The sequence below is a fragment of the Coturnix japonica genome, chromosome 2, assembly GCF_001577835.2.
Source record: "Coturnix japonica isolate 7356 chromosome 2, Coturnix japonica 2.1, whole genome shotgun sequence".
NCBI lineage: Eukaryota > Metazoa > Chordata > Aves > Galliformes > Phasianidae > Coturnix > Coturnix japonica.
Window position 1 is genome coordinate 98,647,374 of NC_029517.1, and position 16,614 is coordinate 98,663,987.

A 16,614-nucleotide genomic window follows, 5' to 3' on the forward strand; every position below is an offset into this window, starting at 1 on the left:
TCAGAGAGCTCCAAGAACACTGCCTCGTTCTCTTTGCTCTATGCAGATAGCAAAGCTGCACTCACTCAGCTATGTAAGGGATCCTCTAAATCTGTAATCAGGCAACAATATTCAAGCATTATGGCAAGGGCAACTGAGTACCAAAAGAATGTTGCAGTCTGTGATCAATATTCAGAGTAAATTGAATAAAGTCATCTTCAAGCTTAAGTGCTTTCTTGGCTAGGAGGGCTCTTAAGTGCAATTTTAGTGTTGCTCCTGGAATAAGGTCTGTAGTGTCAACAAATTTTTATTTACTTGGCTTTATTGAGAATATCAATTCATGTTCTGTTGAAATCAGATGGAAGATCAGGGATACTGAAATAAAAAAGAAATTTCTGTTCGGATTCTGTATATTATTACAGTACATTACATACTCAAAGTATGTTAGACAGCGTAAAACTAAATGCATTCATTTAGCTAACCTAGACAGTTTTCATTGCTATGATATGCACACCTCCCAGTTTCAACAACTTTCACTGCAAGAATCTCAATTATATGTTACAGAAATGGCTTTATTATTGAGTATATACTAATATATAATACATAGTGTGTGTGTATATGTGTGTGTGTATATTAGTATATACTAATGGAAAATATTCAGTATATATTAAAGAAAGTTCCATATTAGGCACAACTATAAAACAGAAGCATAAATCCATGAAGCTTTACATTTAAAGTCTTAATCTTATAATACTATTAAAAAATAAATATGTATATTAGTTGAAGAAATGGCTATTTTTGCAGGACATGCACAATCTGGATATATGATATAAATTAATGAACATTAACAGATTTACTATTTCATACCTCCAGGAATTTGATTTTTTTAATTATTCTTATCCTTAAGAATATTTGCAATATATGTCATAAGTTTTAATTTGTTACGGATAAAAATGACTGAAAAATGTAATAGAAAGTGCTATATATTTTATAAATATTAAAAATTGAAGATAAATATTCAATTTATTTATTTAATTTTCAGTCTTTTTTTTTTTTTTTTTATGGTTGTTTGTAATATGTATTTGTGAGAAACATAAGTCACCTAGTTGTTAGAGCTCATTAATGTACCACTAATAAAACGCTATCTTGTGTTTTGTTTTTGTTATGTTATGTGTTTTCTTTTTGTAATGGAACATAACAGAAAAAAAATATAGAAAATAAATACTTTTTTAACTAATCTTTTGCATTCAGTCATACAGTATATGAGTTTTATATCATTGAAAGTCAAATCTGAGAGATCAAGAAAATACTTGAGGAACCTAGGCTGCTATTGTCATTTCCCACCATGATGTTCAACTACATAATAATTGCTCACAACCTTCTTAAAGATGTCCAACCTATTCCTTTTCAGCAGTCTTACCCCAGTGCCAGCTTCACTCAGTTTTATAGTACACTGTGACATGATATAGCATGGGATGTATCTTTGTCCAGTTTGGGTCAGCTGTCCTGGTCCTGTATCCTCCCATCTCCTTCTACACCCTCAGCTCCTCACTAGCAGAGCCACAAAGTCCTTGATTTATTGTAAGCACTGCTCTGCCACAATGAAAACATCAAGGTGTAATCAGCATTGTTTTTCTCTTAAATTCAAAGCACAACATCATGTCAGCCACTGTGAAGGAAATTAACTTTATCCCAGCCAGAACCAGAACATTTGTGTACAGATATATCCCAACAATCAGTCAAGATGAAACTGCAAGACAGATAAGTGTAGATAATGCCTTACTGCCCAAGGGGCTCAGGAAAACACAGTTTTAAGGATGAAAATTGAGTACCTCTGACGTAGGAAAGAACCGAGGGCAGAGACCATGGAAGAATAGGCACACTTTGGTATTCATCAGTAACATGCTGTAAATCAAAAGATAAATTTAGCTCTTTACTAGAAGAAGGATGATGAAAAAAAGTCTGATTTTGGAAACAGTTTATGAAATTCAAAGCATTTATTCTTGTGTTGCTGCTACAGTGAAGAGAACACGTTGCTTGGGTCGTGTGATTATGGGAACAGTTAACTAGTTTCAGAGGAAGGTGAGGGATCTGGAGTAAAAAAGGCCAAGAAAAAAAGCTCTTTTTAAGGCTTTTTTTGAAGCTAGCAACAGTGCTGCCACACTTGGCTGGGGAGCTGGCAGCTTGTGGGAGGGCTCCTGCGTCAGCAGGGGCAGAACTTGCCTTGAGTCTTCCTCTGACAGGAAAGAAAGAAGGGTGATTGTGGTGAGCAACTCCCTTTTCAGAGGAATTGAGGGCTTCATGTGCAGACCAGATCCAAGCTGTTGGGAAGTGCACTGCCTTCCTGGGGCTCGAGTCAGGGACATAACCAGGAAACTCCCCAAACTGGTTAGGTCCACTGATTATTTTCCATTATTCATAGTTCAGGTGGGCAGTTATGAAATTGCTCAGAGAAGCCTACAAACTATGAAAGGAGATTTCATGGTTTTAGGGCATTTAGTTCAAGAAGGGGGAGCACAAGTAATTTTTTGTTCTATACCTTCATGGTCAGTGAGGGACATGGAGAGGGCTTCGAAAACACAAGCAATGATTAAATGACTCAGGCTGGTGTCAAGCCAGAAACTCTGGGTTTGTTGATCATGGGGCAGTTTACTCATCCCCTGGTCTGTTGTCTGTCTATGGAACCCACTTATCCCAAACAGGGCAATGAATCCTAGCGCAGGAGCTAGTGGGGCTTATTGTAAGAGCTTTCAAATCGCTATGACAGGAGAAGGGGACAAGACAGGGCTCAAAAGAGATGAGCCTAAGGGAACAATACTTGAGATAGGGTTGAGGCAGATGTCTTGGCTGATGTGCGTCTTCACCAGTGCACACAGCATGGGCAACAAGCCGGGGGAGTTGGAAATGATTGTGCGTCAGGCTAAATGTGACCTAGTTGCTGTTACTGAAAAATGGTGGGACTACTCCCATGACTCAAGTGCAGTGATGGATGGTTACATGCTCTTCAGAAGGGATAGATGAGGAAGGAAGGGTGGTGGTGTAGCCCTTTCTAATAAAGACTGTTTTGATGTTAAAGAGCTTGGGGTTGGGAATGGTAAAGTTGAGTTGCTGTGGGTAAGGATCAGGGGGAAGGCCTGCAGGGGTGACATCTTGTTGGGAATCTGTTATAGACCGCCAGGATGAAGAGATGGATGATGCATTCTATGAGCAGTTTGCCGAAGTCATATGATCATCAGCATTCATTCTTGTGGGAGACTTCAGCTTCCCTGATATATGTTGGAAATACAGTAGAGTGCAGAGTAAGCAGTCCAAGAGGTTTCTAGAGTGTATGGAACATAGCTTCCTTATGCAGCTGGTATGAAAGCCTACCAGAGGTGGTGCCCTGGAACATGTCCAGAGAAGGGCAATGAATCTGGTGAGGGGCCTGGAGCATAAGTCTTATGAGGAGCAGCTCAAGTTGCTGGAATTGTTTAGCCTGGAGAAGGCTCAGGGGAGACCTCATTGCACTCTACAACTTCCTGAAGGGAGGCTGTGATGAGGATGGGTTTGGCCTCCTCTCCCAGGCAACAAACAGGACCCGAGTAAATGGCCACAAGTTGTACCACAGGAGGTTTCGATTAGATATAAGGGAAAACTGTTTCTCTTAGAGTGGTCAGGCACTGGAATGGCTGCCCAGGGAGGTGGTGGAGTCACTGTTCCTGGCAGTGTTCAAGAGGTGTCTAGATGAGGAGCTATGAGATATGGTTTAGTGGCTTTTGGTAGCAATGGTGATATAAGGACAGTTAGACTAGATGATCTTTTAGGTCCTTTCCAACCTTGTGATTCCATGATTCTAGTTAAAAATCAAGAGGGCATAAAGTCATTTATTCATTTTCTGAAAAGACACAGCAGAGAAACACCATCTGGCTGAGTGTCTGACAGCCCTGCCACCCCATACACCTGGATTTGGGCCTGTAAAAGAGTAGTGCTTGAAGGTAGTAGTGATTACAGTCACTTGCTTCCTATTTTTCTGCAATTCTAAAAGTAAATCTGGAACCTCCTTTAGACTTTTTTGCTGACGAGATGAAGGCCAGGAATACTTTTTACCAGATACTGAGACATCAAGTGAACATGTGTCTAGAAACTGGTGTTTTATCAAACACAAGGAAGCTCAACAAAATACAGTAAGTCTGAGTGAAAAGATGAGAAACTTCCTACGCCACCAGATCTAAACTCTCACCTTTCTTTTATGAACAGATATATGAAGCTTTTATATATATATACATACATACATACATACATATATATATATACACATACATATATATATATATATACACATATATACATACACACACACACACACACACACATATATATATATAAGGCTTTCCATCAGTTTGTGGGGGGGGGAAAAGGAGCTTGTACTATGATAAACATGGAAATTCAAAGGCAATGGGAACTCCTCAGATCTATGTGGCCTGCACTTTCAGTTGCATAGAAATACGCATGGAGCTGTTCCCCGACTGGAAGGTGAAGACTCAATTGCTTGTGTGGTGTATAAGAGATCTGACCTGTCAGGGTGGCTTAGGGGAACCTTGTGTCCAACTGTGAAGGACCGAAGGGTTTGTGAGATGGTGGGAAACTCTTCAGAGGAATGTAAATTTCAGAAGAACAGCCTGAGTCACTGAATATTATCCAGCTTCCTCAGGCAGTTGTATCATATAAACCTCACAAATGTTTAAATTTTATCTTTAAAGTAATTAGGCTTTTTTGGCACTCCTCCTCTTGCTGTAAAACCTTCCAGAATTTCACTGCTCTGATGGCTTGAAACTGTCTTCTAATTTCCAGTCTAAACCTATTTGTAGCTAGTTTATATCTATTTGATTTTGTGCCAACATTATCCCCTAATTTAAATATTTTTTTCCAGTTCTGGTGTCAGTTTCCACTTTCCCTTCCTTTCCTTGATATATTTGTAGCAAGCAATCATACACCCTGACAGCTTTCATTTTGCCTGAATGCACAGCACAGGCTCATGCAGATGTTTGTGCAGCACAGTGAAATTTGGTGCAGATTCCTGAGTTGTTGCTGGCCCCAACTGATATGTCTACCTGTTGTGCTGCAGCAATACCATCTCAGGGCCAGAAGCAGCTCATCCACTTTAATGCAGTTTAAGATAATAAATAGCACTCATCTGCACCATGACATACTGCTTCCAGAGCAGATAAAGTTCACATTAGCTCAGGTCTTTCTGCACTGCTCTGCAATGCTCAGGGCAGGCATTCTCTAATTGGGTTCCCTGGCTTGTTTCCATTCCATTCTAATGGGAAGCAGTCTTACTCTGAATATGTCCTAATTTGACTTTTTCCCCTAACTGCAACTACCTCTGCATCACATACCATGCTCCAGATATGATCTCCCTTATGTCCTGCTCTATGGCCTTACAGTTTGTCAATCATCTGCACAGACTGTGACTGTTTGTATGAGTTATTCCCATGGTTGCATCAGACTGGTGACTCACAGACATACTGTGAAAAGCCAGTATATCATGGACCTGCTTGTTCTTCTAGTCCTGTGACCAGCTCTCAGCTCATCAGTAACAGGGATGGGATATACAAACAGGTCAGTTTATCACTAAGATGATAAACTAGGAGTCAGTCTTTTTATTTATTTATTTATTTATTTTTCCTCCTCACTTCACAGGGGGAGGTTGTGAGGGTCAGTGAGAAATGAGTCATCATTTTAAGAGTTCATTTTCAGTGAGATAACTCCAGTGGGTGTCAGGATAATGATGCAGATTTGGATGCAAATCTTTTTTTTTTTCTGTGAAGCAGGTTAGAGGATTTATATTTTAGCCCTTCCCTTTCCACATCTTTTGGCTTCCAGCCACAGCTGAACAGGCGAAAATAAAAAGCCCTGTAAAGGGCAAAGGAGAAAGAGTGAAAAGCTCATAGGAAACCTTTTCTTTATGGATTTCCAGAAGTAAAATATCTCTAGCATTTATCAAGTCTTTTTCCATCTTTGCAATCAGACAGTTTAATTCTAAGTGATTAATCTTTTTTTTCCCCCCTTCTGCAGTTGGATTGTATTCAGGGAGCCTTGGTTAGGACAGAGCTGCAGTGACAAAATCAGCACTATATTCTATATGCTTCTTTCTTTTTGGGCCAAATAAATCACATTTTTCAAATCTTGTTCTCACTTTATATGAGTAGAAGTTTTGGAACACAAATCACACTGCACTGAATTTTAAAACTTTCAGTGAGTAGGGTTTTCTAGCTTCCTTTTTCCCTTTTTGTAAAAAAATATATTTTATTTTGAATAAGAGCAAGTGAAGCAAATAATAAATAATATTATCTCTTTTCTCCTGAGCATTATTATTCCATTTGTTTTAATTGCTGTGCAATCAGTCTCAAGGACTTTTACAAACAGAAGTGAAAATTAGTGCAAAATCAACAAAAGCTTGGTTTGCAAGTATTAGCACCAGTGATGAGAACAGATGATTATTTGAATAAAAAATATTGTTTAAGTTAACAGGATATAAATAAACAGACAAAGGCAAGAGACAGTTTTAGAGTAGGCTGGTTCATCAGGGCATTTACTTCAACTTCTCATGCCTCTGGAAGAGGGAAGGTCAGAGAATTATATCCAAATATTTTTCTTATCCTGAATTCTCTAAGTATATTATAGAATCATAGAATCACCATGTCACAGAGTTTGGAAAAAACATCCAAGATCATCTAGTTTGACCATTCACCTACCACCAATATTCCCCCACTAAACCACATCCCTTAGTACAACATCTTAATGTTTCTCAAATATATCATTATGATTTTATTGCAGAAAAATATATAAAATTTTCGTAATTACAATTTTAATTTTCTTCTAAACAGCTTGACACAGCTTATTTAAATCTCTTAAATCCATTTACATCTAGACTGTTTTGGTACAGTGAAATTCTATATTCATTTGTATTTTCAGCCCCTCTAAGATCTCACAAGTAATTCAAGAAACACATCATCTGATACATAATGCCTGCATGACCTCAGTTTTAGGAATAGTTGAAGTCTCATTTTGGCAGGAGAGAAGTAGAAATGAAAGAGAGTTACTCTATAAATTCTTTACTGTCAAATTCTAGACTAGTATGATTCCTATATATGATCTAGTGTAAATAAGAAACATGTCTGGTTTTACGCTAATATTTTAATTACAATAATTTCATTTATTTGATTTTTATTGCAATTCCTACATCTTTTACCATCACGTCTAACCATTCTTTGAAAAACACTTCATTTATGGGGATACTTCCCTAAAATAACTGTCTTCCTAACATTCAGATGGTGTTCTTATTCTTTTCCATTCTTGCTGCATTCTACTAGTTTCTGAATTTTTGTGATTTCCATTCAGTTTGTTGAAAGGATATTACATTCAGTTTAAATTAGCTTAATTATACATTTTATTTTTCTGAATTGTGTTAAGAAAAGTATGGAGAGAGAAGGTTTGTTTTCCTAAGAACAGTTACAATGATTGTTCCTTTCTGTGAAAATTAATAATCTAATTTCTTGATATTTATCTTTGGACAATATATATATATATAAACTCTTATGGGGGCTGGGGGAGGGGTAAGTAGAAGCTGAAAATTATAGTTCTTCACTTTATTTCTACTACTTGACTTGTTTTACTTATTACATTTTGTGTGAACATGTGATCGTAAAAATGTATCTGGAATGTAAAAGAAAATTTAAGATGATATATTCCAGAAGATATGTTCCATGCCCTCTTTCCCATTTTCTTGAATTCCACTACTACAATGGCCAGCTGTAATTCTCAAGTTCTAGAAAAAAACAACTACCAATCTCTCGGCTTTCAGAACCTGCTCAAGCAATCTCTATGGCTTGAATTGTACTCTCTGAAATAATTCCTGGTTCTTGGCATTTATGTCATTTTCATTAAACTGTTTTCCTACAGTTCAGCAATTCTTAACACTATTTTCTGTTGTGGAGCTTTTTAGGTGTTTTGGTTTTTTGTATTGTTTATTTTATTGGTGGTGTTTTTTTCTCAGCATTGTGTGTTTAGTACTCCGTTCAATATCCCCAGCAATATCTTTACTAGGAATATGATCCGCTCTTGGCAACTTTCTGGTGTGTTCTTTTATTTTTCCTAGTGCCTTGGGCTAAAATTTCTTGTTTAGGGTTTTCAGGATAGAGAAACATTTCCATTGGAACAAGACTGCTGTTAAATATATATGTATATTCCTATTGTCAATATGTTTGTGGAGTGTCATAAGCTTATACTGTAAAATCCTAAAGATAATCCTTCTCATGTCTTTAGAATAGATCTGTAAAATGTGTTTGTGCAGTGAAGAAAAATTAGATGTTTCCAGAGTTATTTTATGAGAAAATAATTCAGAAATCAAGAGACTAAAGTATTATTTTCTTCTCTTTAATTTATTTTTTTGTAACCTGTGTGTGTGCGGGGGGAGGGGGGGAGGCATAGGGTGTGGGGAAAGGGGGCTTAGAAAGTGGATTTGAAAAATGTTCTGTTATTTAAAAAACTAAAACTGTTGTCCCCCTCTATTACCCCCCTCCCCCCCCCCCCCCCCACGCACACACACACTTCTATCAAGGTCAATATTAAAAGTATTTCTAACAGATTTCCCAAAATATTTTAAAAAATATTATTTTTAGTCCCTAGATGTATAGTATGTATTGACAATCATCAACTTTCTCATTAATGAGCATTTCTATGAATGCTGACACTCACAAAGCACTTCCTTCCTATATGGATAGTGACACCCTGGAATAGCCCAAGTGGTGTCTCCCTCTTCAGAAGCCAACTGAACATATTCTGGGTAATCTGATCAAGGTCTCCTTGGTTGAGCAGGTGGCTGGACCAGAGGACCTCCATAATTTCCCTTCCATGTTTAAACATTCTGTGATTCTGACTATGTTTCACAAGCTGACTCCTTGGATGTCATCAGGGCCAGGTTGGATTTTATGTTGTGTTCTGTGCAAAACCTATCTGAAGTTCTTTATTTTTCCATTTTTACTTTCACACTCTCTCTTTCTTCATTCACTGTTCCCTGTGGCTGTTGAAGTTTTGCTGATTACTTTTTCCTCTCTCCTCACCACTTCACAAGGAGGACTATGAGATTTTTATCAGTCAGACACTCAAGTAATCCTAGGGGAAAATCTGTCAGGACAGGAAATAAGAGGTGATGTTTAGAGATATTCATACTTCTGCACCATCAGAATTTTTGTATGAGTAATAAAGGAAGACAAGGAAGACATAACCATACCTCATTCATTTAGTGTTCTTTTCAGACCTGTTGTCCATAGTCTTACGAGAGTCATTTTAAATTAGCCCATATTGTCTGCTCCAACAAGCTCTCATAGCATTAAGGTCTAGAAACCTACATCATTCATAATTACCCTGCTTTGTATATTTTAAAATGACCTAATATTAGTTTGATCAAAAGCCTTAACTTAGTGAATAATAATTGAGCTGGACAGTGATCTTGCCCAACATCTCCATGATTTTATAAACCATGGTCAAGTTCCTGCCCCATTCTCCTCTCCAAATTAAAGAGTTGCAGCCTGTTTAGTTTCTCCTCAGACAGAAGTTACTCTACCCTCCTCGCTGTTTTACATGCTTTTCTCTGTATATTGTTTATCTTGACGATGCCATTCCTGAGGTGTAGAGGCTGGAACCATATACAACGCATAAAGCTGGGGACAGCAGGATTTTATTTACCAGCCAAATGGCACCCTCTGTTTTCTTTTCAGTGTCTATCATGTGCAAAATCCATTCTGGTAACTTTCATTTCTACTGCTGCAGATGGAGCCAATTATTTAGTAAGCCCTTCAGCCTTGGCTCATTCTTATATGTCACTTCCAAATTCAGCCTTGTGGAGCCGCATTATAGAAAGGTTTCTTCATATATATATATATATATATGAAGATCAGCTACTAAGCTACTATCTTCTAGAATGATCATTTTTTTGACAATTTCTTTTCCAATACTGTGTCAGTGATGTGGCATTTAACTACCTGAAAAAGGTTAATATGATTTATAAACTTTTGTACATACTGTATAGCTCCTTCTTTGTGTCCTAAAAAGCTGAATAAAGCTGTTCAGCAGGAATCCACTGCTGATTCTTATCCAGACTGGGAAATAATTAAGTTCTAGCCTTTTCTTCCAACTTTTAAAATATCCTTTCCTCCAACCTGTTGACAGCTCAGTTCCTTTACAAGACTTGGGTGTGAAAGACCATCAGAAGCCTTTCAAAAATCTAATTATGTGTTTTCCAGAGTGCTGCCTTTACCTATGATCTGGCTTACCTCAGCCCATGGATATAAGTTCAGCAGGTCAGTTTTTTTTTGTTTTTTTTTTTTTTGTCTCAGAAAATATGAACTTAAGCTCAGCATACTCCCAGAATCACCTCCTGAGCACTTATTCAGAGATGTGAGTGTGGGTAATTAGAGCAAAGCACTAACTTTTGTCACAGTGTCAGTATGTAACAATTTTTGTAGTGCTTTATTTTTGTAGCTGGGTTCCTTCAGTGACTTACCATATTATCTCAGTGACATCTTCATTTAATACTTTTATATATATCCCATAGTGCTATCTATCATACAACATAAACACATGGTCCTACAACGTATCTCACAACCTCACTGGGTGTGGGAATCTCCTCAGAATCCCTAGATTCACATAACTGATTGAGCTTCTATCTTACAGTATTTTATTTTATTTTTTTTACCACTGTCCTTAACCATTTCATTACAATAACTGATTAAAATGCAAACAAATTCTTAACTTACTTTGAATGCATGGCACTGCTTTTGTCCACAGCCTGAAATGTTTCCTATAATAGTAAACATATGTACTGAAATACAAACTTGCTAGTAACCTATTCTTAATCTGCTTGAAGTTGATACAGACATACAAAGTATGCAGTCTACCATAAATAGCTTCTATATGCTGAAAGTCCTAAATTGCAGAAAGTGAAAAAAGAAAAGGAAAATAAAAAAAAAGAAAGTAGGAAATAAATATATATTTTCTGCTTTTGCTTTTCATATTTGAACTCTCCACTATCAAAGTCCCCCCATGGAGCCAAACTCACAGTTTGAGAACTGCTACTTTACACTTAGAACACTGTGAGATGTAAAGAAAAAAAGGATCCAATTCTTGGAAGTGTTCAGTAGTTTAATAGACTTTTTTGTTTTACCAATATTATCTTAAATGATATCTAATACCTTATCTGTAGGATTACATTAAAGCTGACAAATACCAGAGAATTTGATTACCAGAGAATTTGGTTTCTTTGGTGTTCCATTTCAGGAACATCAAATATGGAATCAGTTATAATTGTGAAGCTTTTAACTTGCATACAATTGGCAAGCCATCTGCCTGGCTCATAGCTTACATTTCTCACCTGAAAAATTATCATAACACCTTAAATATTTTGAGACCAACAGAAGAGAGTTTACTTAAGAGAATGAACATACTGGTTCAAACAAGTATATTGTACCAAAGTTACATAAGTCATAATTATATATTCACAGAAAGATTTAAAAAATGCTTAAGAGGTAGCATGATTTCAAATAAAAATATAGATCTTATAATGATGTTTCTATATCTATGATCTAGAAGAATAATATAGATGTAATTATGATGTTTTCATTGTGAATAAAAAATTCTCTGAGTATAAAACTAACCATCAAAATAATCAAACTTGTCTCTGCTCATAAACAACACTTTCAAACAAGCTCAGAAGTTTGGATCCTTACTCATCTTAAAATACGTTGTTTCCTGTCAATCTCTTCCACTTTTAAGAAAAAAAAATAATAAAAATAATACTAAAAAAATAAAAAATAAAAAATAAATAGAAGCTCTCAGTTATAAACTTTTAAAAACACAAATATATGCGTTTAGGGGGTATACTTGATAAATAATAAAAATACAGTGATCAAGCAGACTCCTTAGAAAACAAAAGAATAAATATCCTTATTTAGAAGCAGATTTTAGTTTATCCTGTTGATTTACATGGGCATGATTGCTTGTAAAAGAACTGAATAAGCTAGCTCATGTTACAAACTTTCATAAGAATGAAAAATGAAATGTGATTTTAAATAAAAAATGTTTGAGTTTTTTAACAGCCCACCGCTTTTTTTTGGCAAGTTGATCCCTCAGTTATACCATTGAAAATTTGAAACATAAACCCATTTTTTCAGTAATAATATCAGTATTACTGGAATATGTATAATTATAGAAATAATTATATATGTTAATTATTCAGAATAGGAAAGTGTAGCATCTTATCTGCCAATATAGAAAAAAAAATGCGTGTATGCAAACTGTGATTATTTTTTTTTTTCCTTTCAGTTCATCAGTGTATTTCACATAACCTCTGAATAGTTAGTGCTTCTCAGCAAGGCACTTCAGATCTCCATATTGTAAGCAAGTTTTTGTTGTCATTCCATTACATATTATAAAATATTCATGGTTATGCTACTCAGTTAATTAAATTGGTAACTACATTAATGAGCTGAACTAAGTAAAATTTAGGAATATCCATAACTTGATTGTCTGGAATTTATTTAAAGAAAAACTGTGCAATAAAGAAGTTTCTAACCCTGATCCCCCTGGATGTAGTATTTGGTGTTTTGGAGGACAGGAAAAGGAAGAAGAGACTTCCAGGGTAAGTTAAATGGATATTCCTGCCTTGCACTGACTCTTAAAAGAGCACATGTAGACACTGTACCTACAGGTTTCTACGAAGTATATTCTCTCCTGATTCTGTGATTACAGGCTTGGGGTCTGGAAATCTGGAAGACTGTGTAGAGGAAATGGTCCAGGTGGTGCTGGTTGAGGCTCAGCTGAACATGAGCCAACCGTGTGCCCAGGTGGCCAAGAAAGCCAATGGCACCTTGGCTTGAATCAGAAACAGTGTTGCCAGCAGGAGCAGAGAGGTGATTGTTCCCCCCTACTCATGAACTGGCGAGGCCACATCTCAAGTACTATGTCCATTTTTGGGCCTCTCACCCCAAGAAAGACATTGAGGCCCTGGAAAATGTTCAAAGGAGGCCAACAAAGCAGGTGAGGGGTCTGGAGCACAGGCTGTATGAGGAGAGGCTGAAGGAGCTGGGAATTTTCACCCTGGAGAAGAGGAGGCTCAGGGGAGACCTTATTGCTCTCTGTAACTTCCTGAAGGGAGATTGTAGTGAGCTGGGGATCGGCCTCTTCTCTCGTGTCATTAGTGATAGGACCAGAGGGAATGGTTTCAAGCTGCGGCGGGAGAGATTTAGGCTGGACGTTAGAAAATATTACTTCTCGGAAAGGGCAGTGAGGCACTGGAATGGACTGCCCAGGGAGGTGGTGGAGTCACTGACCTCCACCAATTCAAGGGTGTTCAAGGAATGTTTGGATGTTGTGTTGAGGGACATGGTTTAATGGGAGCTATTGGTAAACGGTTGGACTGGATGATCTTTAAGGTCTTTTCCAACCTTGATAATTCTGTGATTCTGTGATCTAATAGGAACAGATGTGTCCTGTACCAGTGTTGGTTTGTTTTTCTTTGTTTGTTTCTGTAAAAAAGATGACTATAGTTTTGTGTTCTTTTATTTTTTTTATTTTTTTTTTTTTTCAGGTCATCTTTTCATTAGTGACCACATGCAAAGTAGCAAAAATGATGCTGATCACAGTGTTTGTGTAGAGGAGATGCTATAAATTATCTGGAAGTTTATTCTAGATAATGATAACAAAAGGCTGAGTGCAAGTTATGCTATAAATATTCCCATAGTTTTGCTGTCATTGTACTATATAATTTTCCTACATGCCTTTTGTCCTTGTCAGATAGATACTTAGATCCTCCTTTCCATTGTAGCTTGAGAGTACAATTAAGCAAGAAAATAGTTAGAAGTCACATAGGGAAAATAAACATAAAGGAGCATAAAAAAATCAAGCTAAAGCTAGTTGGGATACTGACTACTCTCTCTGTGGAAACACTGTTCTTTCATATATATGAGCAAAATCTAGGGGCAAATAGTTTTCTTACCAAAATGAGTGAGCAGGAATACTGAAATAAGTCTGTGTAAATTTCATGACTGGCATGTACAAGTGGAGGTGACTAGGAATTGCATTAAAGGGGACTTGAGAACCATGCCTTTTAATTCTGTCTTTGAATTTGTCAAAGATAAAATAAATAATAACAATAATAATTGTTCCTATGTTATTACACTAGTCCACAAAATCAGATGTAGATGTTGGTGGTGTAGCAGTGGAGGCTGAATCTTCCCACCGATATTCTTTTACATTTTGTTGCTGATGGCAGCAGAGGGGCAGTCTTACAAAATGCCATCTGACCTGGAAGTGTGTATGAAAACGATGTGTCACTGTACTCCCTTTTGCTGAAAAAATTGCACCCATTGACACCTGCTGAGTGCTTATGGAGACCAAGAAGTGGAGATGAGCACAGTGAAGTGGAAGGTGATGCATTTCAGCAGTGGTCACCTCCATTGTTGCAGATGGCATGCAGGCTCTTGTTAATCACTGGTGAAACTGCATAGCAAATGGTAATGATGACTATTGAAGCTGAGAATTTGCTTTATCAAATAGTGTTATTTTGCTCTATGTATCTTTTTTGTTTCCATGGTTATAAATATGAGGCACTACTTTTAGAGTGACTCACACAGATCCTATTGTTTTCTGTGAATAACCTAATTCAAATTTATTAATTATGTGGTACTTCATGGCTTTTTTTTTTCCCCTAGTGTTGTAGAATGGCTCATCTCAGAATTACAGCCTATTGCTATTCCTTTCATATTTATTTTGTGTAGGAACATATTTACCTGCATTATATAACATTTACTTTCCTTCTTTTATGATCCTGTATTTACTGAGATAATCCAGCATCATTCTTAAAACGGCCTGCTTTTATTCTGAAGTTATCAAACTGCTATATAAAGCACAGGGATTATAGAGTACCAAATAATATGTAAGTACTTTTTCCTAGTTCAAACCTTTCCAAAAAGCTATGATGCTGTATCTCATGTGAAGTCATATCCAATTTATATGTGCAGCTATATTTCTCTATGAATCTGGGTAGATTCTCCACTCTGGATGCTAAGTAGTAGCCTTAAACTCTCTCTCTCTGTACAATGGAAAGGTTTCTTCATTCCTTTGTGCTAGTGGATTCTTTCCCCCTTCAGGTATGACTGGTTCCAAAAGAAGTTGGAGGCCAGAGGCATCAAATCTAGTAATGTGGTCTTTTTCTTAATGACCCTTACACAGGACATGTTAAGTCATCTATTTTCTGCTTGACTCATATCAAATAATCCCAAGAAAGAAACACTTAAGTCAAAAAGTACAGAAACCACTTGGTAAGGCTACTGCATTATCAAATAATTTAAGAGCAGTTCTAAATGAGTCACAACTGAAAAACTGCATTGATGAATCCTGCAGAAATCAATAGCTCTCTGCGTCTCTTCAGCAATCTGTATAAATTGTCATTGTAGAGTCTAGAACTGGGGCCAAAATTCAGCATGCTAATGAAATTGTTATGTGAAGAATTACATTAATATTACACCTGGTCTTCAAAGTCTGATGGCTGATAGATCATTTAGAGGTCAGTGTGAGTCAAACAAGGATAGTAGCTGTAGGACAAAATGTCCTATGGGATTGTTTAACTCATAATAGTTATCTTCCTCAATAAATAAGCTGGTTTTCCTTGTAAGATAAGTGACCTTAGGAGGACTAGTCAAAGACTAGACAAAAGGAGAATTTAAATCCTTTTTTAAAATACTGCAAGGTAATTACCAATTATAAGCAAGCCCTTGCTGGACCATCATGATAAACGATACTGTACCATAGAACTTGATCTTTCCACAGGTTTCAGAAGATATAGAATCGTACATTTCATAATAAAGCCATACATTTAATAACAGTGTTGGCTAACCACAATGTTCACTTTCAATATTATCTATCTGCAAGTGTGTATGAGGAGCAAATAAAGATGAAAATATCTGTAATTTCTTAACAGTTTAATGCAGAAGACAGTTCCCCAAGCAAAGGATACCTAGTCCCACTTGAAAATAGATTTGCAAGAGATTATAAGCCCAAATTAATTGGGTTTCATTTTGGGAGAAAAGCAATTTAATTAACTAGATATGTAATGGGATCACATAGTGATATACAGGAATATTACTGTAGTATTAATCTGTAGGTGTGTTCAGTATCAGAAAATGCTTATAGACCACTTTATATTGGCAAAATCTATTTTACTTTTAATACAAAGATACTAGTGCAAGAATGCTGCTTCTTCGCCTCCCCAGATATCATCATATCTATATGCAACAGAATTTCATGGCGACTTATTTGCCATGTTGATGTCATAACACATATTTGCAAGCAAATCAGACATTTGATATAACTTATACAACTTCATATATTGTCCCCATTGTAAGGGTATAACAAATATAAGTAACTTAGTTTAGTGCATATAATGAATGAAAAAAAAAGTGTAATCATATTCAAACTGCTGAACTACATTTCATAGTGCTGAAGAAAGAAGGAAAAACTTGATATTTCAAGAGGATAAAATTTTTCAAAAGTTCAACACTTTGAATGAATACACCTGTTTGTTAAATTACGAAATGA